The sequence below is a fragment of the Myotis myotis genome, unplaced genomic scaffold, assembly GCF_014108235.1.
Source record: "Myotis myotis isolate mMyoMyo1 unplaced genomic scaffold, mMyoMyo1.p scaffold_m19_p_3, whole genome shotgun sequence".
Classification (NCBI taxonomy): domain Eukaryota; kingdom Metazoa; phylum Chordata; class Mammalia; order Chiroptera; family Vespertilionidae; genus Myotis; species Myotis myotis.
In genome coordinates, this window is record NW_023416335.1 from 54744999 (window position 1) to 54772253 (window position 27255).

At 40.3% G+C, this 27255-nt stretch overlaps 1 pseudogene; it reads left to right on the top strand.

Annotated features, from left to right (window-relative positions):
- The first annotated feature begins 9156 nt into the window (after positions 1-9156).
- Positions 9157-26968, top strand: LOC118650409 (annotated as a pseudogene).
- Positions 26969-27255: the final 287 nt, after the last annotated feature.

Here is a 27255-nt window from a genome sequence, read left to right on the forward strand (position 1 = left end):
TGGGCAAGCGTTGGGAATTCTTAGGAACTGGACTTACATAGAGGAAGGACATTTCGTGCTGGTTGGGTGCAGAGGCCAGTGCAGAGGGAAGCTGTAAGAAGTTTGGGGCCCCTGTATGAAGAATTACTCACCCTGAAACCATGTGTAAGAGCAAATTAGCCAGGAAGACACTCCTCCTGGCAGTGTAAGAGAAGAGAAAGGAGGGTTGGGAGGCAGGGAGGAGAGCCTGAGTCTGTGCTGGAAGAGACTAAGGGCAGGCAGGCTGCAGAGTGGAATTTGCACCAGAGACTGATGGGAGGATAGGACAACCAGCTCAGGGCAAACATTCAGAAAGTCGTTCAGTAGGTAAGGTCAAGAGGGCCTTTATTTGCTAGTTAGAAATGGAACTAGAGTATAAATATAAATTCAAGATATACGGAAGAAACAGAAGAACCCGGGGTAGATCTATATCCACAGAATTAATATTATCTTATTTTAAAATAATTTAAAGGTATCCTCTGCTCTATATGCCATGATTTTATTTAATCAGCTTATTTAGTTAATCAAACCTTAGTAAATACATATGTCATTCAAAAATATTTCTCACAATTGTATCAATCCTATTGAATGGTGTTTGTTGATGATGATTTTTTAAACTTTCAGCTCTGAAAGAGTTTATAAACAGATTACTCAGATAGTCTAGCTAATTTAAAGTAATTTAAAATGTTATGTGATCCAAAATTACTTTCTCCGATGAACTGTAGATACGTGTCCCACATCCAACCCATGGCTACTGCTACTAAATAATCCTCTATTAAGAAAAATAAGCCTTTAATGAAAGGCTGTTAATATTTCCGGGTCTGTTTCCATTGGGAGAATATTGTACATTATCAAAGCTCACTCTCAGATGCTTTCTGTTTATGGCATGTAAATAGTTAAAAGCCATCTTTCCCCAGAATCACTGTTTCCTACCAGCCTTTTCCTCCACCTAAGATTATCCTTTTAAATTTTTCACAAATAACTTTTAGACACATTTCTTATTATAGCATTACCACAGCCAGCACAGACATCTTCCTTTTCCTTTCTCCCGCCACGTGTACACATAATGGAGTCTCTTATTAAATATACATGCAATTCCTTGTTGCATATAAATGTACCTCATCAAAGAATAAGGGAGACCCTGAGACTCTGCTATCGATTGATCATAAAGACAGGGTAATATCTGAATGATCTTCTTGCGCTTCTCTAAAAAAAAACAACAAAAAAAAAAACACCACCACCACCAACAACAAAACCCTGAAAAAATCATGTAACTTAAGCGACCATCATAAGGAGCTCTGATGTGGTTCCCTTCTTACATATTTATTAGGCTGCTTTCTTACATATTTTTTGAGAACACGAAAAGCAAAACTGCTTTCCTTCTTTCGGAAGAGAAAATACAAAAGTCACAGGTTTTGTCTTCATGGGCAATACTCTTGTCTTTGGGGAAGATGCCAGTCTGAATGAAGAAAGTCACATTGTGGGCATGGGGTGGGGGACTCATATTAAAATGAGCCAGTAGTTAAATACTTTTTGATAGTTCAAATGCTTAGAGGAAACGCCGTGCAGTGCCACGGAAGGTCTTTTGAATAAGTAAGGAAGAAGAATATTTCTCATATCCAAACAATTTCATTTTAACATTAGATGCAAATGAGTTGAAATTTATAAACATATGAGGCAGGGGAGAAGGAGAAAATCAGAAGCTGAATTAAGGAATAATAGTCTGGAAGAACTAATAGTCTATTGTTAGGTTGCAGGTGCAGGCTTCCTCAGAAAGCTGCTCTCCGTCGGCTTGGGAATGCTGAATTCACTGCTGGAAAACACACCAGGACGGGTGACTCGCGCCAGGGCTGCACACGCTAGGTGAAACGTATCTATTGACTTACAAGCTGGATGCATGTGTCAAAATGCAATCGGGTATTTTTGTAATAATAGCGAGCAGGCACGGCTGTAAATTATTTATGGGGCATATTCAGTGCAAACAGGTTCGTGCACACATCCTCTTCAGCTTGACCGCCCTGGTTTTAGATCACGCAGGCATTCAACTCCTCAGAGAGCTGCTCTTATCACTGCACATCCTAAATGGGGGCCCAAGCTGCAGCCAGTTCCACCGCTCACAGCGGCGCGGCCACTGGCTAACGCTCTACCTCAAGGTTCAGTGAGTAAACACGGTCCCTCTGCCCGCTCTCACGCCCGCCTGGCCCTGCTGATGTCAGGTAATATCAGACATGAAGGCGGATCGATCCCCGAGCGGAGGCAGGGCAGTGCTCCGCTATCTGTGTGCAGAAACATGGAAGAAAGTGCACAGACAAGGCCACCGGTGATCTTAACGCAAGCTGACAGTTCACTAATGCCATGTTTCGGAGGCCGGGAAGGGCTGGCTAGCCAGCCAAGTCCTCGGTTTAGATTTAAATAAGCGTGACGCCCAACTGCAATCCAAGGCATGGATTCCCCCTTCTGCCCCTGCGATTTCAGCCAGGTCCGTTGCCATCTCTTCTCCGTGATCAATGTAGGCAGGTGGGCTTCTCGCAGTGCCATACAGACCGCCTGAAAGGCTACAGCATCTTTTACATTTTAAGAATTAAAACCACAAGGGAGAGCCAAGTCTCTGTTAATATTTCAGGAAGGCTCTTCCGCCTCCCCAAACAGGCAATTAATGAGATACGGACCTCAGATGTCCCAGGTCAGATAACTATACATTTCTCTGTACCTTCTTTGTCCTTTGAGATGAAAAGATATTACAGACTTTCTACTGCGTAATATGGAAGAACTATTTTGTCATAAGAGATCGCAGCTTTTATCTGTGGGGCTTAGAACAAGAAGTGGGTTAAACTAGCTATCTAGTCTGCAATTTATAAACATAGTAAAAGAGATGCCAGCACAACTGTCGGGGCCAAACTGGGAAAGATAATGGGCACTGCCAGATGGAAAGAGTGGAAAACAAAACCTGTGGGTTCTAGAATAAGCTCTCTTTAGGATTTGATAGCAACAGTTTCTCTCCCAAATTGTTTTGCAGAATGTGAGAAAGCAACAGATAAAAACATCTCCATGGCTCAAAGGGCATGGTACCAGAGATCAGAAACCCTGGTTCTGCCGCGTAAAAGCCTGTATGACTTAAAACCATTCATTTAACTTCTCTGAGAGCCAGTTGCTCCATCTATAAAATCTTAAAAATAAAATCCTCCCTGAATGTCATTTTGTTGTAAGCACGAAATAACATGATATAAAGAAAGAAGGTTATTGCGGTAGTTTGAGTGGTGAAACGCACCCCCCCCCCAAAAAAAAAGGCGATTTCTAAATGTCTGGTAGCTGTGAATGTAACCTTAGTTTGAAGAAAACATAAAAATTCAAATGCATTTTTTCAATGATTTGATTAAGTTAAAGGTCTTGAGCTAGAGATCGTCCTGGATTATCCGCGTGGTCTCCAGATCCAATGATTAGTTCTCTAAGAGGCACAAAGAAGAGAAGACAGAGATGGAGGAGGAGACCCTCTGAAGAGGGAGGCAGGGATTGAAGTTATGCAGCCACAAGGCAAGGAAGCCAACAGCCACGGGAAGCTGGAAGTTAGGAGGGATTCTTCCCAAGAGCATCAGGGGAGAGTGGCCCTGCCAACACTTTGATTTTGGACTCTATGAGAGAATACACTTTGTTGTTTTATTCAAGCCACTAATTTTGCGGTAATTTGTGACAACTGCCATAGGAAAATAATATAATTATGATCAGAGTGGGGATTAGGAGGGTAAGGTGAGGAAGGCTTTCACCTCTGGCACAACATTTAAAGTCCCCCCCCCCCACCCCCGCCAACTCAGTTACTAAGATAAATAATATTTTAAGGCAACAATTAAAAAAATCAAAATCAATGGAAAAAATCCATGATGAAAAAAATATTCAATCTTCTACGTGATGAAAGATTTGTCTTTGATGCAGATGAAATACCCTCACATTATTACAATAATAAGAAGATGAGGTGAGGCAACATTTTTCTGTTAGAGGACCTAACTGAAAAGTGTCAGTAATTAAGCCTGTTTTTGGTTGAATTATGCTTTGGAGACTGGTATTTTGAAAGCCATAATAAGTGAAAATATAAGGTCCTCAGAGACAAATAGAATCCTATTCACAAAGAAAGGTTTCAAGAATAAAATTGGTTCTAGTCTCTGGCTGAATATTAGAATCTCAGTGCCCAGGATGCATCCCAGACAAATTAGGTCAGAATCTTTGGGCTGGGACCCAGGCATCAGACTTGGGGTGCCCAGGAGATTTCAATAGTAGCCAAGCCTGGGAGCTACCTTGTGGAAGATAAAGATGGGTGTCTGGGTGTTTGGGAAGCTTAGTTCTGTGAACCATACCTTGGTATTTCATTTAAATGATAAATGCTAAAGGGTGATTTTGAACCATGTCTAAAATTATACATCATTAGGGATAACTTTTCATTTCAACAGTTTAGATTCTTTAGAGAGTTGTCGTGGTAATTCACAGGGGATGGTAATAGTGACCGTGACAACAGTGCTGTATAGCTTTTTAGAACTTGCAAAGCAACAAAACCATCTTCCCGTTAGCCCCCAGTGTGACCCTTCAAACACGGTTGTGTGTTTCTCAGATACATTTCCTGAAAGCTTTTTCACTTAAGTATAATGAATGGTGCCCCCCGCCCCCTCAAAAAAAGATACATCAACCTGGAGCCTATTTGGAATAAAAAGGCCTTTGTAGATTTGATTAAGTGAAGGATTTTGAGATGAGGAGATCATCCAGGATTATGCAGGTGGTTCTTCAATCCAATGACAAATGTCCTTATAAGAGACACACAGAGAAGACACAGACACAGAGGAGGAGACACCATGTGAAGAGATTACGCATCCACATGGCAGGAAGCCTACAGCCACCAGAAGCCACAAGAGGCAAGACTGGATTCTCCCATAGAGCCTTTGGAGGGAGCTTGTTTCAGCCACCGCTTTGATCTTGGACTTCTACCCTGCAGAAGTGTAAGAGAATAAATTTCTGCTGTTTTAAGCCACTCATATTTTTATGAGAATTCAAACTGTCTCTTACTAAGAAGCACCTCATGATCCAGTCCCAAGCTATCTTTCCACTCTTTCCTTTTTCCAGTCAGTACCTTGTCTATCTCACCTGAGTCATCTTACTTCTTACGCTCCCCCACCCTCACGCCTGCACCAGCATGGCTGCACCTTTCCACAGTAGACCCCCTTCCATGGCCATTTGTCTGGTGGATGCCTCGTCAACACACAGGCTCTGAACCCTCTTAAACCTCCAGGCAGTTTGACCCTCCTGATCTCTTCACAAACTGCCTCTTATTTATTTACTAGAGGCCCAGTGCATGAAATTCGTGGACTCAGGGGGTGTCTCTCAGCCTGGCTTGCGCCCTCTCACAATCTGGGAGCCCTAGGGGGATGTCCGACTGATGGTTTAGGCCCACTCCCTGTAGGAGAGGCTCCTGCCACTGCCACTGCGTTCACCATGAGCCCTTGAGCCCAGCTCCTGCATTGAGCATCTGCCCCCTGGTGGTCAGTGAATATCATAGCAACCAGTCAATTTGCATATTAGCCTTTTATTATATAGGACTAGAGGCCTGATGCACAAAAATTTGTGCACTCGGGGGGGGAGGGGGGCCCTCAGCCCGGCCTGTGCCCTCTTGCAGTCTGGGACCCCTTGGGAGATGACCACCTGCTGGCTTAGGACCGCTTCCAGGGGGATTGGGCCTAAGATGGCAATCAGACATCCCTCTGGCAGCCCGGCAGCCCTCGGGGGATGTCCACTTGCCAGCTGGGAGCAGGCCTAAACTGCAGTCGGACATCCTTAGAGTTGCTGAGGAGGCAGGAGAGGCTCCCACCACCACCGCTGTACTGGCAGCCATCAGCCTGGCTTGTGGCTGAGAAGAGCTCCTCCCATGTGAGAGTGCCCTGACCACCAGAGGGCAGCTCCTGCATTGAGCATCTGCCCCCTGGTGGTCAATGTGTGTCATAGTGACCAGTCATTCCCAGTCATTCTGCTGTTAGGGTCAGTTTGCATATTACCCTTTTACTATATAGGATAGAGGCCTGGTGCATGGGAGGGGGCCAGCTGATTTTCCCTGAAGGGTGTCCTGGATAAGGGTGGGTGTCCTGCTTGGGTGCCTGGCCAGCCTGGATGAGGGGACGATGGCTGTTTGCAGCTTGTCACACCCTTTTCAGGGTGGGGGTCCCCACTGGGGTGCCTGGCCAGTCTGGATGAGGGGCTGAGGGCCGTTTTCAGGCTGGCAGGTGACTGAAGTTCCCACCTGCTCCTTTTTTTCTTTTTTTTTTTTTTATTCTGGGATTTATTTACCTTCTATGGCTGTCACTGGAACTTAGAGCCTGCTTTAGCTCTGAGGCTTGGCTCCAGCTCTGAGACCTCGGCTGCTGAAAGCAGGTATCTGGGTTTGTTTTGGTTCTATAATTGAAACACTGTTGCAGCTCCAGCTCCAAGGTCGGCTGGTTGAAAGCAGGTTTCTGGGGTTTGTTTAGCTTCTATAATTGTGACATTGTTTCTTAGAGTGCAGCTCAGAGGCCAGCAGCGGCAGGCGGGGAACCTTGGCTTCCTCCATCACTGGAGCAAGCAAGCCTCCTGTTTGCTTTAGTTGCCTGGCTGCCGGCCGCCATCTTGGTTGGCAGTTAATTTGCATATCTCCCTGATTATCCAATGGGAAGCGTGTCGGAGGTACGGTTAATTACCATGTTTGTCTATTATTAGATAGGATTGTACCCTTTTATTATAGTGCTAGAGGCCCTGTGTACAAAATTCATGCTCAAGAAGGGGGGGTCCCCGCAACCCAGCCTGCACTCTCTCCAATCTGGGACCCCTTGGGGGATGTCCAACTGGGATCGAGCCTAAACTGGCAGTCAAACATCCCTCTCACAATCCTGGACCCCTGGCTCCTAATTGCTCACCTGCCTGCCGGCCTGATTGCCCCTCACTGCCTCTGTGTGCTGGCCTGATCACTCCTAACTGCTCCCCCTGCTGGCCTGGTCACCCCTAACTGACCCCACTGCTGGCCAGGTCACCCCCTCCAGGCAGTTTGACCCTCCTGATCTCTTCACAAACTGCCTCTTATTTATTTACTAGAGGCCCAGTGCATGAAATTCGTGGACTCAGGGGGTGTCTCTCAGCCTGCCCTGCACCCTCTCACAATCCCGGAGCCCTTGGCGGATGTCCGACTGATGGCTTAGGCCCACTCCCTGTGGGAGTGTGTATATATATATATATATATATATATATATATATATATGTGTTTATATATATATATATATATATATATGTATATATATATGTGTGTGTGTGTGTGTTTATATATATATACACATCTAAGTACCATAAACATGAATATTTTTAGGTTATACATGTGTTTATAAGTAGAAAGTAAAAGGAGGTGCTGAGGATACAGAGCTAGAGAACCTGGCTTACACCTCTGCATCCCTCAGGCAACAAGGAGGAAGAAAGCCCCCTCGCTGCCGGCCTGGTCACCCCTTACTGCCCCTTGCTGCCATCCTAGTTGCCTCTTACTGCCCCCCCTGCTGGCCTGGCCACCCACAACTGCCCCCTCTGTCAGCCTGGTCACCCCTCATTGCCCCCCCTTGCCAGCTGGTTTCCCCCAACTGCCCCCCCCACCAGTCTGGTTGCCCCTCATGGCGCCTCCCCAGCCTGGTCACCCCACACCACCTGCTGTTCAATCATTTGGTTGTCCCTCACTAAACCCCTGCTGGCCTGGTTGCCCCTCGCAGCCTGCTTGTTCAATCATTTGATCATCCCTCACTAACCCCCCTGCTGCCCTGGCTGTAGGCAGCCATCTTGTGAGGGATGAGGGTTAATTTGCATATTACCTCTTTATTATATAGGATTAGAGGCACAATGCATGAAATTCGTGCAAGGAGCTCAGCCCTCGCTGCCATGGCTGCCTGGTGGCCCTGCCCTCTGCCCACTGGTCATTCTGGAAGGCCATTCTGCCATCTGGTCTAATTAACATATCAGCTCTTTATTATATAGGTTATGCCACATGTGACCAGAATAATTTGTTTACTCACATATTTCCTCTACATCACTCTGAACTCCTTGAAGGGAGAGTCACATTTAGTTTCATTTTTCCAGTATTTAGTAAAGCTTCTGACTTCTCACTGATGATCAATAATTGTTGGTTAAATTAATTACTTTGTTTATTAATAATGTCTTTTAACACGAATTAGTTTATCTTTGGTTACATTAATTAGTTTAGTAATAATGTCTTTTAACATGCATTATTTCATCTAATATCTTAAAGATCAAGTGAAATGCAAACTACTATTATATTTTTTTCAAAAGAGAAAATTGAGCAACAAAGTGATGGATTAAATTGTTGTAATTTAAATCTAGGAACTTGATTTCAAATCAGCATGTTTAATATATAACCCTATATATTTAAACCTATTTGTTTAATCATATATACAGGGTTGGCAAAAGTAGGTTTAAGTTGTTCATATGGAAAATAAAATAACTAATAAATAATAAGAGAATAAACTCTGTTTCATGTATTCACAACTGTAAGCCTACTTTTACCAATCCCTGTGTATTTGACCATATATATATATTTAATTACATATATATTTAACCATATATGTTTGTTATATATTGCATGGGACTCTATAACACACATTGCCTTATTTCTTTCTGCCTAGTGTTAAAGTTATTTATGTGTAAGTTTTATCTCTCATAAGTTCATTGAGAATGGGATCCACATTTTATTTAGCATTTCTGCCATAATGTGTCTTCTAAATAGCAATCATTCAAATGTTTGTTGAATGGATTAATGATCATTGCAATGGCTATATTTTATTGAAATGTGCTTCATGTTTCTTCAAAATTACCCTATGAGGCTGCATAATGTCATTTTACTAAAAGCTGTACATATGGAGTTCCCAGACAATTGCATACCTATTTTCTGCCCTATTTCAGGAGATGGTGGGTTGTTAACTGGACTGCTATTTTACCCTGAATGTCTCCCGGCTGCTCTAGTGATTTAGCTGGGCTTATTATTTTCATAATTTTTTAGAAAGTTAATAAGGATAGAATTTCACTTTAGGAATAAGCTCAGACAAAGCGAGTAGAAATGCTGCCTTGGACATTTTTGTGGTAAGGATGAACTTTGACCCTTTATTTCTGATGCCACCATGGGTAAGGATCATGCCAGTGGGGAATTGAGAATTGCAGTTACAAAAGAAATAATTACCCAAATTTTAATTATAACCACTAACAGAAGCATGAAGGAGGGACCCAGGGTCTAGGAAGTGCAAAACAGATGGGAATTGTGAGGAGTTAAGCAACTTTTGTAGAAAGCAGGCAGTGATTATGAGTTGGAAAGAGACCCTAGTATAAGGGTAGAATGGGAGCCAGGAAAGAGAAAGAGAATTTCCCAGGAGACTAACTGGTGCCTGAAGCCTACCCTATCTCTGTCACCAGCTTAGGAAGTGATAGTACATATTTATCAAATCAAATGTGTGATAGTTTGATAATTGTCTCTACATACATAGTTCACGGGCAAGCTGTAAGGATTGATTTCCCTGTGAAATTCTTAAGACAAAATAGCTCTGCCTTGGGCCTTTCCTTAGGGGCACTGGGACAAATGTGGGTTCAGGGGTGAAAAGATGTACAGGAAGGAAGAGAGGTGCTGAGGAAGTAAAAGGAGGTGCTGACGATACAGAGCTAGAGAAGCTGGCTTACACCTCTGCATCCCTTAGGCAACAAGGAGGAAGAAAGCACAGCCTCTCTCATCTCCCTCCTCCTGACTGGTCCCCCTTTCTTCATTCCTTGCCACTGCATTTTCATAAGGCCTATGAGGATAGAATTGGCACCAAAGTACAGCCGACTGAGGAGGAAAATGACAGAGGAACTAAAGGTACATGGTAGAGAACAGGCAGCATGAAGGTCACCAATGCATCAAAAGTCTCTGATAATGTGCAGGAATGGTGGCAACTGACACCTTAAATGAAACCTCCAATGAAGTAACATTGGGAAGGAGGTGCCAATTAATCAGACATTACTGTCTTCAGACACATGGAAAGGATGTCCATCTTCTTCAGCAGTACACTCTCAGAGAATATCCAAGGTTTAAATTTTGGACTCATTACTGAGGCCATAGCTTTACCTAACGGAAAAACAAAACAAAACACACACACACACACACACACACACACACACACCCCAAAACAAAACAGTGCACAAGAGTCAGAAGACCTGAGGGGTTTTCTCACCTCTGTCACCTCCTTGTCTAATGACCTTAGGCAAGATGCTTAGCCAGAGTGCGATTTCTCTTATCTGAAAAGAAAGCAACAGTGTCTAACACAGGGTTCTTGGAGCATAAGCCAAGATAATGTATGCAAAGTTCTTGGACACTGTAAATTGTGAAGTATTATAAGATGAGAAAAACAATATGAAAGAAATTCTCTTTCAAACGCAAACCCTACAGTCTTCATATAATCGTATGCTAGCTATTCTATAATCAAGCAGTTTGAAATTTTCATATTTTAATGGTCTGAACAACAGAAGCCAGACCACGTGACTATATATGTTTATATATATACACGTCTAAGTATAAGCACAAATATTTTGAGGCTATACATGTGTTTATAAGTAGAAAATGAAGCATGAGTTGACACTACAATTTCTCTCATAAAAATGACCTTAAAACAAAAAAAAATCAATGTTTCTCAGAGTTAGAGATCCCCTGAAATACTATCCATTTGGACTATATTATCAGGGACTACCAATACTTTGAATAATTACAGATGAAAGTCCAAGGAATACCTCATTCTTCTATCAAACCATTCTGCAGGTGGCAAGGTGAAGGTGGGACTTTTCTATGCCTCCATGTGTGTGCTCATATTTTCATGGCAAATAGAGACTCTGGCAACCTGAAATATTTTGCATAATAACTTACACTAGGCCAAAAGAAGCCCAAAATTGTTAATAATTTTGTGGGAACTATATTCACCTCTTGAAATAAGGTTGCCAGATAAAATACAGGACACCTAGTTAAATTAGAATTTTAGATAAAAAAATAAAGTATTGCAATAAAATGCAATATTCAGGACATGCGTATGCTAAAATATTATTAGTTAGTTTTCTGAAGTCTGAATTTAACCAGCATCCTATATTTTTATTTGCTAAGACTGGCAGCCCTACCTGATGCCATGAGCTGCTCCATGACCCTGTCCCATATCCCTGTGATCTCACCATATTTAGTTCACTTCCTGAGGTAAACAGCTCTGTCCCTTTGGCCTCTGTGGGACTTGATATTTCTCCTTGTCCTCCCTGACACTGTGAAGGGGGAGATCACATATCTTGCCATCAGACCAATTGTACCTGCAGTAGTGGATATGAAGTCACATGCCTGCCTGAAATCGCTTAGAATTCTTCACCCGCATTCCTATCTTCTCTGTTGGAGAGGCCTGGAGATTAGCATACAGGTGCTTTGGAACTAACAAAACACGTCTTCCTTTTCTGCAAAAATTAAATGGAAATTCCTGGAAACCCCAGATTCTAATTCTACCCCAGATGAGTAATTGCAATAATGATTAGTGTTTACTCTGTCTCATTTTGACATTTCTTTGATTATTAAAAAAATACACAATGCCACTGATACAAAGCTAATTGGATTCTAATTATTTTCACATAGATTAGTGTTCTCAAGACTCTGTCTCAGACAGGTCATGAGATGGTGACCTCAAATCAGTTTCTTGTCATTTACATTATTTTTAAAAATATAGGGAAAGGGGACTATTCTGCATAATTATCACTCTTAATTAAAAAATGGACCAAGATATCAGCTGTGGTGGTGGCTTAACAAACCCCTTAGGGCTAGCTCAGATTCTACTACCCTCTGATTAGAATACAAATCTGGAAATATCCACCTCCATTATCTCCATTAAGATGTGATGCTTTCAGGCTTGATAATCAGTTCAGGCTGGGTAATCATTTCCATGAAGGTCTGGTGGTGAGAAGAAGAATGCGAGTGTCTGGTAAACATGCCCCTTGACTTATGGTTCCATATAATAAGCTACTATTCAAAATTACTGTTAGAACTCTGAGGGGGTTCCTCAGGCTTCCTAATATATAAGATCCAACATGCTTATGAAACACAAGGTAATTTGCAATTCTCACAACAACCACATCTGAGAATTTTCATGGGAGATGCATTATAAGTTGTGTTTTTGTTATTTTTTTAATAAAAAGCAAATAAAAGTAATAGATTTGGCTTTTAACTGCTATCCCAAATGGGAGCTATGAGAAAGGCATTCTATTCTAGCACTGGCAAAAAAATTCCGTCTGTCCCTTTTTGACAGTTCTTTGAGCTAAAATTGTCCAACTTTTGAAAACTGCAATGTAATCATACCAACCAAAAATTGAGTAGATTAAAGGACAAGTATTCTTCCCATGACTGTAAAGTTGCACCTGTATATTTTACTGAAAATCATCAATAATAATAAGAGAAGTTATTCTAATTTTTTGTTTATGGTTATTTTCCTGGTTTTGCAGGGTAGCTGATAAGTTGAAGGTCGAAAGGATTTCCCAATTTATGAGTTATTTAGAAACACTAACTTCCAAAAAGGTGTTGAAGAGCTTATAATACAATCATAGGCATAAAACTACTTAATTGAAGGCACAAAATACAGAAATTCAATAAGGTAGTGTCTTTACCAGACAGAAAAGCAGTGAGGACAATCATGGGAAAGATAAGGAGGCCAGTGGCTGTGGGGAACTAAATGGAGTGCTAAATTTAACTCACTTGCTAGCAACTAGAAGAAGAAGAAGAAGAAGAAGAAGAAGAAGAAGAAGAAGAAGAAGAAGAAGAAGAAGAAGAAGAAGAAGAAGAAGAAAGCAAACAAATTATAAAGTTTTCATTGTCAAGTGTAAAAGGTATTGCAGTTTTCCAGGAGAATCAAAGTTTGCTTACACGCCATGCTGTTGTTAAGGGCACTGTGTGTGGACTTGATGTAGATGTGGTGTTTCCAGGCAGCCTTCAACACTGGATCAGGACAGAGAGACTCAGAGGCCCGGTGGTCCATGTTCTCTCCCTGTTCCTCTCAAAGGCAGTGCTGTTCAAACATGTTGACCATGACCAGTGTCTGCAAAAGCAATGCTTCCCCTACGATGTGTTACTCTGATGTTTTCTAATTTATTTAATTCTATTTCTTTTTAAAAGTTCTGGTCAAAACCCACTAAGTTGACTTTTTGAGCCGCTAATTAATAGGTGGAAACCCACATTGTGAGAAACACTGTACGAGCAGGAATAGCATCTTCTCAGAATACAGAAAAATGGTAAAATAGAATGTATTTTTTTATTTATTCATATAAATATATGTAAGTATGGATATATCTCAGCCTGTATATATCCACAAACATATCAAAATGTATATGTAAAGTTTTACAGATTTGATAACAACTTGCTTAAGCGCATGAGAAATCTTGAAGTAGGTTTAAACATATCTTTTAATCCCACAGTTGAATAAAACCCATATTAAATGTTAAAATTGTAGTATGTATTTTTATTCAGTTCATAGATTTTAGCTTGTCTTTTAACAAAAAGATATTTAAACTAATTTAAATAATTAACCTAGCTAACTTTTTTGAATTCTTATTACCTAAGTTTCTCCTATAGCCTCCTCTGATAAGCTTTCCTCACTTCCCAGGCAAAGTTTGTGCTGTCAAACATACCAGTGGGTCATTTGTAAGTGTGTGCATGTCAGCCTAGTAGATAATTTCATTCAAATATGATTTAGACATATGATCATTAGCTTAAAAATGTTATTATTTGTGTGTTTTTTCAAATGATAAATATTTAAAAATAAAATCACACAGTGGTAGATTTCCCTTCTTACCTCATTTGTCTCTCTCTGTTTCACCATTAAAGAATGTAAAAATATTTAGGTCAAGTTGTTAGCCTTTTTATCCTCCAAATATATCCTTTTCCCTCTGTTTCCAAATCTATCATGATTGAAACAGCCCTTTTCACTAGGCATCCTTGAGGCAAGATGAGGCTGGCATCTGAATTGATAATGCTTGAACTGAGATAAGTAAGAGGTTGGCCTGAGAAAGAGACAGGGAAGGGCATTCCTAAAAGACCTACACTTGCTACAAGGAGGTTCAAGTCATTGGGGATAGCTAAAGTAAAGAGTTCAGGCTGAAAAACAATGGAAAGTAATATCCCAAGTGAAGGCAAAGGCCAGATCAGAAATTTGTTATTTATTACATAGGTGGAAGAGAGACTTGGAATGTTTCCAAGCAGAGAAGTAACATGACTAAACTTTCATTTTAGAAAGATCACTTTAACAAAAATTTAGAGAATGGATGGAAAGAGTTCAAGATATGAGGCTGAGAGTTCAGTTAAGAGGTCATGGCTATAATCTAAAAGAGAAATAATAATGGCTGAATTAAGACATGGGTAGAATTGAAGGAAAGAACATGGACTCAGTAAAACATAATAGAGACCAAATGTCTGGTGTATTGGTGGATAGTGTTTGAGGTTAGGGAAGAGGAAGAGAAGAAAAAATCTAGAATGATTCCTGGTTTCTGGCTTGGCCACCTATATAAAAGGTATTGTTGGTAACAAAAGGATCAAGCTTTGAAAAAAAAAAGATGAGTTTAGCTTAGCAATGTTGAGTGTGGGATGTCTACTGTACCCTCCATAGAGATGTTCACCTGAAGAGCTAACTTTCATTGAGCACTTACTATGCTCAGATATTGTGCTAAGCATTTATATGCATCAGCTTCATCTTCTAAAGACTCATAAGAATGACCATTATTATCCTTAGTTTACATATAAATAAACAAGCTCAGAGAGTAAATTCATTGACCCAAGGTCACATAGCTGATAAATGGCTGAGCAGGGACTCAAATTTAAGTCTGCATGACCCTATACCTGTGCTTGATACCCATGCTATGCAGGACTGGTGTAATAGAGACTCAGAATCAATGAAACATCAGTGGAAGTTGAAGTTGTAATTGTGAATGAGGTTACCAAATTAGAGTATATGTTGTAGAAAACAAAGGTCCAAGGAAAAACCCCATAGAACACCAAGATTTAATGCACAGGCCATAAATTAATCATCTCCATTTGCCCACAGATACAGTTTGCTTGACTAGCATAGCATTTTAAAAAACTTTGATTTGAATGCCTTCTGGAAGGGAAAGGGAGTAGTCTGCATTGTTTCACAGTCCTCACCAATCATTGTTAATTACACACAGCTCCTTTAAACCTGTACATTTCCTACTGGGCCCCTAGAGGTACTATTGTTGTGACCCCTAAAGAGTGTGAGAAGGAAAACCTCAGGTAGGAAAGAAAAAAATCAATAAAGAAAAGGTGAAAAAAGAAAGAAAAGAAGGAAGGTAGGAAGGAAGGAAGGAAGGAAGGAAGGAAGGAAGGAAGGAAGGAAGGAAGGAAGGAAGGAAGGAAGGAAGGTATATTTGTGGCTACAAGGAAGTTGAAGAAGGAAAGAGTTTCAGGAAAAAGGGAACAGTCAACTATATTAAATATCATAGATGGCCAAGTAAAATGAGGTGAGAACAGTGTTTATTGAATGTATCAATCCAGTGGTCACTTATAATCTTAGTAAAAAGCAATGGGGTTGGATGGATTGGTAACAAAGTCAGATTACAATGGGATGAAGAGAGGAAGAGTACGGAAGAGGTGGAAATAGATGGCTTAGGGTCTTCTTTAAGAAAATGTATATGAACCAGAAATGAAGGAAATAGACAAATAAGTAACTAATGGAAGATGTGGCCAGATGGGAACTTGTGCTCTTAGAATGGAAAATAACCGAGCATGTTTTTGGCTAAGGAAAACTAGCCACAAGGAACGTCACCTGAGAATATGGAAGAGAAGAGAGATGGTGGGTTCAACAGTGATCTTTAGAAGTGATACTGTGTACCAGGCATTATCTTAAGACATTGAAAACATTGACGTGAAATAAGAGAGAAGGCCCCCATTGTCATAGACATTACATTCTGTAGGAAAAAGACATCCAATCGACAAGGAGAATAGCTAAAATAACTTTAGACAGTGATGTGATAGATAGAGAATGAAAAGTTTCTTTTTAACTTTTTCTCTTATTGTAGGGTGGCTTTATGTTGGGTATTTAGGGAAGTCTTTTCTGAGGATTGACATTTGAACTGAGACTTGAATGAAAATGGGAGCTAGTGATGGATGATTTGGAGGAAGAGTGTTCCAGATGGGACACACAGCCAGTGTATCCTGGGTGGGTGGGAGCTTGTTGTGATTGGGAAACAGAAAGAAGCCACAGTGATTCAAGAACTACAATGTGGTGAGAGATGAAGTCAGAGATATGGGTTGGGACTCAGGTCAAAAGGCACCTTGCAGACTTATAGTAGTGAGTTTGGGTTTTATTTAAGGTATGATCACATGGAAGGGCTCTAAGCAGGGGCATGGTATCAGCTCCAAGGAGGTGAGAGGGGATGCATCCAACACAGAAGTAGAAGAATGAGCCTTGAATAGGCAAGTTATCAACTCTTCCACTGATATGGGGGAAGCAGGAAAGAATAGGTGGAAGTGGAGATATTTGTAGGTAGTGTAGAGGGTTGTTAAATGAGTTAATATTTAAGGACTTCCATTTTTCTCACTGAAGCTAGGGGCAATATCTTCTGCTAAGACTGTGGGTAAAAGGTTGTAGTAGTCTTGGATGGCTGCCATAATAAAATACCACTGACTGGAAGACTTAAAGAACAGAAATATTTCCTCACAGTTCTGAACTCTGTGATCAGGTGCTAGCCAATCTGGTTTCTGGTGAGAGCTCTCTTCCTGACTTTCAAACAGCTGGCTACATTCTTGTTGTGTCCTCATAAGATTGGTGGCAGGGGAACCTCTGGTGTCTCTTTCTCTTCTTATAATGAAACCAGTCCTATCTGATAGGGCTCTACCCTTATAACTTTATTTAACCGTTATGACTTCTTCACAGGCCCTGTCTCCAAATACAGTCACATTGGGGGTCAGGGCTTCAGCAAATGAATCTGGGAAGATACAAGCGTTCAATCTATAACAGGATCTGTGGAGAAAAGGAAAACTTTGGAATATTAAAGAAATGGGGAAGGAAATTAAGAATATAAAAAATACCACCCATCCTTTTTTTGTATTAAGGCTAAATTACTTTAATCTCTCTGTGATTCTAAACTTTATGTAGGAAAATATTTAGGTCATGAAATCATTATCCTTAATACACAATCTCCCATTGACTCAGAAAATAGGTTTCTCCTAGCAATTGGAAGATTTTTTATTTGGCAGCAGATAAGGCAGGGTGACATGACAGCCTGGACCTAAATTGGAACGAAGGCAGTCTGTATAAAAAAAGGATAGAGATCAAGTGAGAAATCTATGTCAACAAGTGCCGGTGTGGCTCAGTGGTTGAGCGTCGTACCATGCACCAAGAGGTTACAGGTTCGGACACAGGTCAGAGCTCATTGCAGCTCAATCCTCAGCAGGGGGCATGCATGAGGCAGCTGAAGGATGTTTCTCTCTCACACCCAGGTTTCCCTCTTCTCCCTTCCTCCGTCTCTAAAAATCAATAAGAAACATATTTTTTTAAAAAGAGGACAGAGATCATAGAGAGAAGCTGGGCACAATCCTACCAGACCGTTGCACAAGTGAAAGGAGGGTGTATGACAAAACCCCAGTGACTGGCAGTCAAGGAGGAACCTGGGGAAGAACGGAAAAGCCTCAGGATTTATAATAGTTTCTTCTGCTGTAAATATGTGCTTTCTTCTCCAAAAGAAACCCTCCACCAAACCTATAATGCTCATTAATCTATGTGGGACAAGTTTGATTTAGATCAGTAAGTCCTGTTTTAAAATCAGTGCCTGGAGAAAACCAGGGGAAAACAGCCACATGCTGGGGACATTCAAAGGCCAACAATCACCAACGCAAAATAACATAAAGACAAACAAGGGTGCAAAATGTTAACATTAGTTTCACAGGGGTCCAAATAATTTAATTTTGACCTGTCCTCCTTTAGAAGATTAGCTCTAATTTGCAGGAAACAGATACAGATTATTTTAAAGCACTTTTAAACCTCACCAGCACCCGCACCCTATCCTTTCTCTGTCGCTTGGGTTGCAGCATTAGAGTCTGACTCCACTTAGTAACATTTCCTGCAGATATCCCTCCCGACTACTCCCGACTGCAGACAGACATGGCACTTACTACTGCTTTTCAAAATCAAAATCAGAACAACTCCAGACTCTTCTAGTTTGTTTCTTGACTCCTTCAGGGTAATATTAGTTGACATCGATTTCTCACTTCATTTCAATTTCCCAGCACCTATATGCACTGTCCTCATTGGTTAATCTTCACCATTTGATTTTTTCCCCTTCATGTGTCTTCTATGTAGAATTTTTCTACAACTAGGCAGAGAGGAGCTCGTCCGGCACTTCCTTTCCATTCCTTGGATCTCCATTTTGGTTTCTTGCCCAGAGTGGCCCATTAATCAATGCTGGTGAAGTTGATGAATAAATAATAATTAATGACAATTTTGACTCACCCAGGTGTTTATCTGCTCAGCTGCATTATTGAGATGCCCAGGGTATCTATGTTTTATAGAGATATTTGCTGATTGAGAAACATATTGATAGATGTGAGTAATGTGGCTGCTTTATTTTCAAGGTTTTCCTGAAGAGTTGGTGCAGCTCAGGGATCTGTGTGGATTTCTGTTGCAAATGATTACAAAAGTGGCATGGGGAGAGTGGGCTGGGAGGCAAACTATATGCAGGGAAAGTGGAAATCACCAAGGAAAACGACTGAAGGGGAAATCAATATGAGGTGAAAGGTCAACAAGCCTCCTGCTGTTAGTCTGTCAAAATGTATTTAATGGGTTCATTGGATATTTTTCACATTTAAGAAATTGACATGAGAAAGGGTTAGCCTGTAATAACTTTTTATCTCTCACTTACAAAATAGCTATTTTTTTTTCATTTGAGAGGTTTACCTCTGTTAATTCTGCAATCAGAGACACATTAATTTATCAACATGTAATTTTAAAATATATGCATTAAAATTAAGTAAGAATCACATATGGAACTTGCTGTATGTATCCAAGGGTCTAGTTTCTGGGTCTGAGTTCATTGTATTTATTAAGAGGATTTTAAAAATTCTCTTTTCTATTATCTATACAATTAGATTGATCTTCAGTTTTCTCCTCTTCCAGCAAGAGAGTAAGAGTAAGAGACACAAAAAATTAACTCATTTCCAGTGATAGATTTTGGTAAAGAACTTTAAAAATAAAAAGTCTCCCAATGTAAAATACATTTTACTATATTGTAAATTTTCTGTACTGTCATTTGATGTATATTCTTATTTATTTAATACTAGAGGCCCAGTGCATGAATTCATGCACAGGAGGGGTCCCTCGGCCTGGCCAGTGATCAAAACCTATTGGAGGCCAGCCTGCTGGGGGAGGGACCCAGGGAGGTTGGCCTGCCTGCCCCCCCTATCGGGGCCTATTGGGGGGGCTGGCCGGCCAGGGGGAGGGACCAAGGGAGGTTGGCTGTGGGAGCGCACTGACCACCAGGGGGAAGCTTCTGCTTTGAGTGTCTGCCCCCTGGGGGTCAGTGAACATCACAGCAACTGGTTGACCAGTCATTCCAGTTGTTTCAGTCATTCCAGTTGTTTCGGTCATTCCAGTTGTTCAGTAATATATATGGAGACAGAGAGAGAGAGAGAGAGAGAGAGAGAGAGAGAGAGAGAGAGAGAGAGAGAGACAATATATATATATATATTCTTTATTATTTAGACAATTCAATCATCTTAGTAAAGGCTCAAGTTTTTGCATTTTTCTAACATCTTTAATCAAGATACCTCCAGGTATATTACAAATATTAATTCATTTGATGGTTTCTGAGCTGGACAGAAAGATTTAGCATTAAACATTAATATCTGAAAAATTCACCATGGCAGACTTAAATATGTTAACAGTTTTCTCCCTTTTTTTAAGACTAAATAATTTATATTAATATTTAAATTTCCTTTGCTTTCCATCAAGAGCAGTTGTTACAAATTTGGTAAGCTCACACCAGAATCTTGGTCAAAATGGGATCTGGAGCCCCTCAGTCACAGACTGATGCTCTCTCAACTGAGTCAAACTGGCCATGGATTCTCTGACTTCTTAATAAGCTAAAGCAGCCCAGCCTAGGTTCATTTCCTCACCTCGTCCCTCTCCTCCTGTTGCTTCCTGTATCCTCGACCCTTCCTTGTTTCACTATTCCCAACTTTAATAAACATCTTCTTAAAAATCAAAAAAGTAAAAAAAATTATAGAGCTAATGATACTATTCAAATTTCTTTAAAAAACTCATTCACCATTCATTATCTTTATAATTACTTTTTTAAAAAGTTAGATATCTCATTATGACTACTGAGGATGTATTTTGAATATTTTTCCTTCTACTTTCTTTATACTTCTGTGAGAACTGAGACTGACAGGACTGCAGAGTTGTGGTGGGGGTGAAAAATGTACCTGCTTTTGAGTAGTTAATGTAAAGAACTATCCTTAGTATTTTAGGATAACACATCAGTTTCAAACCAAATTGCAGCCAGATGTTCTGATCACCTATGTCACCTTTTTGAGATTCATCCTCAGAAAAATCTTTCAGCATGTTAGAGAAAAGTACCCCTTACCACACTTTTCAGCTACCCAAAATGTTGTAGAAATTCATGTCCAGATAATTGTCCCTTATAGGCAATAAACCTAAATTCTTACTCTCAAATCATTACCTATTAAGAATTGATGCCTTTCAGTTTTCAAAGATACTGAAGATGTAAATATCATAAGAAACACTCAGCTACCTCATATCAGAAGAAGTTTACCCAACTGCTATATACTGAATATTTGTGACCCCCACCACCATCACCAAATTCATATGTTGAAGCCTTAATATTCAATGTGATAGTATTTAGAGGTGAGTTTCAGGAGGGAATTAGGCTTAGATGAGGTCATGAGAGTAGAGCCCCCATGATGCGATTTTCCTTATAAGAAGAGGAAAACACCAGAGCTCTCTCTTCACCATGTGAGGATGCAATAAGAAGATGGCCATCTACAAATGGGGCAGAGGGCTCTAACCAGACATCAAATTTGTTGGCACCTTGATTTTGGATTTCTCAGCCTCCAGAATTGTGACAAATAAATGTTTGTTGTTTAAGCCACCCAGTTTTTGGTATTTTTTTTTTTTTATATCAGCCCAAATTGACTAAGATAAAACTAAAAAGCAGGAAACATACTAAGAAATATTTTTACCAAGTATCCACTGAACACTGAACACACTAAGTCATATACATGTACTAATTCCTAAATTTCCTATGATTATTAATACTTTTAACCTACTTGTGTCTATATTTAAAGTAAACTTCTTTCTTTTTAAATTAAAAAAATGAGATATAATTGACATATAATAATGTATTCATTTTAGGTGTATAACATATGATTGGTATATATGGTGAAATGATTACCACAAATAGTTAACATCCATTACCACATGTAGTTATATTTTTTCTTATAATGAGAACTTTTAAGATATACTCCCTTATTAACTTTTAATATAGTATTGTTAGTTATAGACAATATGTGGTACCTTAGATACCCAGGACCTATTTATCTTACAACTTGAAACTTTTACTTTTTGACTATCTTCACCCATTGGTGAAGGGTGGATAAAATGGCTAAAGTGTGTTTCTTGTAGACAGCATATATATTTGGGTCTGACTTTTAATCTAACCTGATAATCAGACTTTTAGTTGGGGTGCTTAGAGCTCTGACATTGAATGTAATTATTGCTACGTTTAAGTTTAAAATGATTATCTTGCTATTTGTTATTTATTTATTTATTTATTTATTTATTTATTTATTTATTTATTTTTGACAGTATTACAGATGTCCCCCATTCCCGCCCCCCCCCACCCCCGCTTGCCTGCTATTTTTTTTTTTATTTGTCTCATCTATTGTTTTCTTTTTTTTCTCAACCTCTTTTGGATTAAGTTTGTTTTATGATTTCATTTTATTTAATGTGTTGAATTTATTTTGCTGTTGTTTTGGTCATTACATTATGGTTTGAAGTAAACATCTTTGACATCACAGTGTACCTTCAGGTGGAATCATACTATTTCATGTATGATATAAAGATCTTACAATAGTACCCTTTAGTACACACATTTACTTATACATATGTTATAAACTCCATACATATTTAAATAGCCAATTACCTTTTAAATTATAAGGGGAAAAGATACATATTTAACCATTATCTCCAGTGTTCTTCTTTGCTATGTATAGATCCATAATTCTATCTATCAATTTTCTTCTGTCTGAAGGAAATTTAACATTTTATATTTAAATGTAACATTACTCAGAGTGAGATTGTTGGTGATTAATTTTTACAGCTTTTTACATGTAAAATATCTTTATTTCACCTTTTCTTTTGAAAGATATTTTTGCTGGATATAGAATTCTAGGTTGATTTTTTTTCTTGTCAGTACTTTAAAGATGTCACTTCAAATTTGGGGGCATAAAATTGTTTATAATATTCATTTAGTATCCATAGGGTCATTAGTAATGTCAGCCTTTTTCATTTCTAATTATAGATCTTCCCTCTCTTTTTCTTGTTTACCTGACTAGAGAAATATCAATTTTATTGATCATTCAAAGAATCAGCTTTTGGTTTCATTAATTATCTCTATTCTTTTTCTGTTTTCCATTTTATTAATATGTGCTCTTATTATTTTTCTTTGGCTTACTTTGGATTTAATTTGCTTTTTTTTTTTTCCCAAGAGGAAAGCTTATATTTTCACTTTTAGATCTTTTTTTTTCTAACATGCTCATTCAACATTATCCCCCAAATTTCTATAGATTGTATTTTCATTTTCATTTAGTTTATGATGTGTTTTAATTTCTCTGAAAATTTCTTCTTTGATTTGTGTGTTATTTAGAAATGTGTTGTTTAAATCCCCAAATATTTGAGGATTATGCAGCTATGTATTATTTTTTTTAATATGTTTTCATTGATTTCAGAGAGAGTAGGGAGAGGGAGAGGGAGAGATGGAAACATGAATGGTGAGAGAGAATCATTGATCAGCTACCTCCTGCATGCCCCCTACTGAGTATGGAGCCCACAACACTGGCATGTGCCCTGACTAGTAATCAAACCATGACTTCCTGGTTCATAGCTTGATGCTCAACCACTGAGCCACACCAGCTGGGCCAGCTATCCATTATTAATTTCTAGTTTAATTACACTCTGGTCTTGGAGCATACTTTGTATGTATCCTATTTTTTTTTAAATTTGTGAAGGTGTGCTTTATGAGCCATAATGTAGTATCTCTTGGTAAATTTTCCATGTGAATTTTAGAAAACCATTTGTTCTGCTGTTATTGAATGAAGTATTACATTAATCAAAATTATATCCAGAAGGTAATATTAAGTCCAACTATATATTACTGATTTTCTGCCCCAGACTTTGCAGAGAAGCAAAATCCAAACTGAGAAGATGTCAGAAATCTACAAGCTGATCCACAAGATAATCAGAACTTTTTAAGTCTTTCAGCACACAAAGATTAATTTGTTTACTGAAACAGAGATGCTCCTGATAGTTTACAAAAAAAAAAAAGTTTCTCCAACATTGGTACATCTGAATCATCTAGAAGGCTTATTAAATAATGTTGAGATTCACTCCCAAAATTTTAGATTTTTTTAGATTGTGGGTCAAGCCTGAGACTTTGTATTTCTGTCAAGTTTCATAGGCAATGCTGAACTTTCTGGCCCAGGAACCAAACTTTGAGAACACTGGCTTATGCCATCTAGGTATATTTTAAAATCCATAGTGTTTAGCATATGTACACCAAGGATTTGGGGCGAATTGTGCTCAAGGCATTCTAAGCCAGGGTAAACAGTAAAGAGAATATTATTCCTGGTGAGGGTTTTCTATGCCTTAGCCTGACCTGGTGAAGAAATAGATAGTTATTAAATTGCTGATACAACTCACTCAAGGAGACATAGTATAGGTCCAGGCTTCTGGCAATGTTGGCTATCATCCTACCCCAAATAAGTTTATATCTAGATTGTTCTTTTTACCTCCTTAGCAGAGAAATTCTCCTTTTGACAGAATCCAGATTGGAAAATACAGTATTGCTTGATAAATTGGAACCAAAAAAAGAGAAGGAGGCACAGCAAAGCAGACTTTGGCTTAAGTACCCCAAGGGAAGTTCTTGATACACTTAGAAGTAACTGAATCCAGCTTCCCAGATGTGAGCAAAGTGATATTATTGAGAGATTATTATTTCGCAAGGGTGGTTTACTCAACCATCAAAGCCTGGGCCATAATTATAAAGCCATGTTTCTATGTAATTTTCTCTCACTAGAAATCTGCTTGGGTGCTTTTGTATAACCTGGTCAATGTTAGTCTTCACCCCATGATGAGCCCTGCTCTGGTTTTACACAACATGGTGATAGTGCATCCTACTCAGACTAAGAAAGACATTTTTCCTAGCTCATTTCTTAAAAAAGAAATAACATTTCTGGACACACTGAAGATTAATACTACTTCACATTTGCCTACTCATTAGTCAACCAAGAAAACTCAGTCTTCTCAATTCTAGTCTATTTTCTTCCAGCAAACTTGACTTCCCAGACACAGGGTAAGCAGTGCTAGCAGGACCAGTAGTTGGTGAGAGGTAATCTTCATACCTCTCACCAACTAACATTCCTCTTCTTGAATTCGTGAAGTGATATTACACAGCTGAGATCCCCGATGTGTTTGAATTTTCTGATAGAATTTTCATATTGGTTAACTAAAAGAGACCTGGATATTAGAACAATCATTTGCTTAAATTAATTCTCTTGGTGTTAGGGGCAGGGGGAGGTAGAGATATGGCTAGCTTTGCAACTCTGTATCTGCCAGGTTTAAGGGATTAATTCTTGAGGATAGTTTTGTTCTGCCTTGGATGAGGTTTTCTCTCACCTAATCTCTGCAGTGGGGATAGGGCTCATTATGATCAGGAAACTGTCGTTATTAGGCTTCTTCCTTTTCATAAAAGCACATCAATACAACTCCTTGCTTAAGTTTATTATTAAAATATAGAGTTTGGAGAGACACAGCATCCCAGTTGCCAGGTAGCTTCTGTTGGATCAGGAGCGGGAGGGACTTGCCCGGGGTGTACTAGGTGCCTCCCGGCCAGTTGTGCTCCTGCCCGGCCCGCCGGCCAAGCTCCCGCCCATGTCCCCTGGCTGGTCCGGGGGTCCGGGCACCACCTCCACGGCGGCTCCTCCAGACCTGAGGACTGGGCAGCAGCCCAAGCCCAAACGGACAGAGTCATGAAGCACCTGCCGTACTAGAGCTTTGGCTGCGGCTCCAGGCAGCTGGGCATACCCACCACCAACTTTCCTAAACAAGTGGTCGATAATCTTCCTGCTGATGTACCCACTGGCATTTATTATGGACTAGAGGCCCGGTGCACAAAAATTTGTGCACTTGCTAGGAAGGGGGGGGAAGGTCCCTCAGCCCGGCCTGTGCCCTCTCTCAGTCTGGGACCCCTCGGGGGTGACCACTTGCTGGCTTAGGCCTGCTCCCGGGGAATTGGGCCTAAGATGGCAATCAGACATCCCTCTGGCAGCCCGGCAGCCCTTGGGGGATGTCCACTTGCCAGCGGGGAGCAGACCTAAACTGCAGTCAGACATCCTTAGCGCTGCTGAGGAGGCAGGAGAGGCTCCCACCACCACCGCTGTACTGGCAGCCATCAGCCTGGCTTGTGGCTGAGCAGAGCTCCCCCTGTGAGAGTGCCTTGACCACCAGAGGGCAGCTCCTGCATTGAGCGTCTGCCCCCTGGTGGTCAGTGTGTGTCATAGTGACCAGTCATTCCCAGTCTTTCTGCTGTTAGGGTCAGTTTGCATATTACCCTTTAACTATATAGGATAGAGGCCTGGTGCATGGGAGGGGGCCAGCTGATTTGCCCTGAAGGGTGTCCTGGATCAGGGTGGGTGTCCTGCTTGGGTGCCTGGCCAGCCTGGATGATGGGCTGATGGCTCCTTGCAACTGGTCACACCCCCTTCAGGGTGGAGGTCCCCACTGGGGTGCTTGGCCAGTCTGGGTGAGGGGCTGAGGGCCGTTTTCAGGCTCACGGGCGACTGAAGCTCCCAGCCTCTTTTTTTTTCTTTTTTTTAATTCTGGGATTTATTTACCTTCTATAGCTGTCACCGGCTCCAGCTCTGAGGCCCAGCTCCAGCTCTGAGGCCGTGGCTGGCTGAAAGCAGGTATCTGGGGTTTGTTTGGCTTCTATAATTGAAACATTGTTGCTGTCCTGCTCGCTCCAGCTCTGAGGCCGCGGCTGGCTGAAAGCAGGTATATGGGGTTTGTTTAGCTTCTATAATTGAAAGATTGTTGCTTCCAGAGCTCAGAGCTGGGCCACGGCAGGCAGGGAACCTTGGCTTCCTCCATCACTGGAGCAAGCAAGCCTAATGTTCGCTTCAGCTGCATGGCTGCTGGCCGCCATCTTTGTTGGCAGTTAATTTGCATATCCTGCTGATTAGCCAATGGGAAGCATAGCGGAGGTACGGTTAATTACCATGTTTGTCTATTATTAGATAGGATGGGCCAGTGTGGGAACTGGAGAAGTCCATAAGATGGTGGTGAGCATAGGATGGAACCCATACTACAAGAACACAAAAAAGTCCATGGAAGCTTATATCATGCATACCTTCAAAGAGGACTTCTATGGGGAAATCTTCAACGTGGCCATTGCTGGCTACCTCAGACCAGAAAAGAACTTTGATTCTTTAGAGTCACTTATTTCAGCAATTCAAGGTGATATTGGGGAAGCTAAGAAACGACTAGATTTACCAGAACATTAGAAACTCAAAGAAGACAATTTCTTCCAGGTTCTGAAAAGCAAAATAATGAATGGCCACTGATGAAAAATCATCTTACTTATTCATTCATTGTTCTCTAATATTTTACTGCTCATCACTCTGCAGTCTCATCTTGGTTACATTTGAAAAACCAAAAATTTTCCCACAGCTGTGACTTAGTTTAAACAGTACAATGTAATTATTATTATGCTTCATGTTCAATTAAACCCATCATGCTACAGTACTAAAAATATTCATTTTAAAAATCCAGATTCTTTCTATGTAATATGTTGACTAAAATTTACCACTAAAAATATCACGTGTTTTATAAGGGAAATGAAATGTATAAA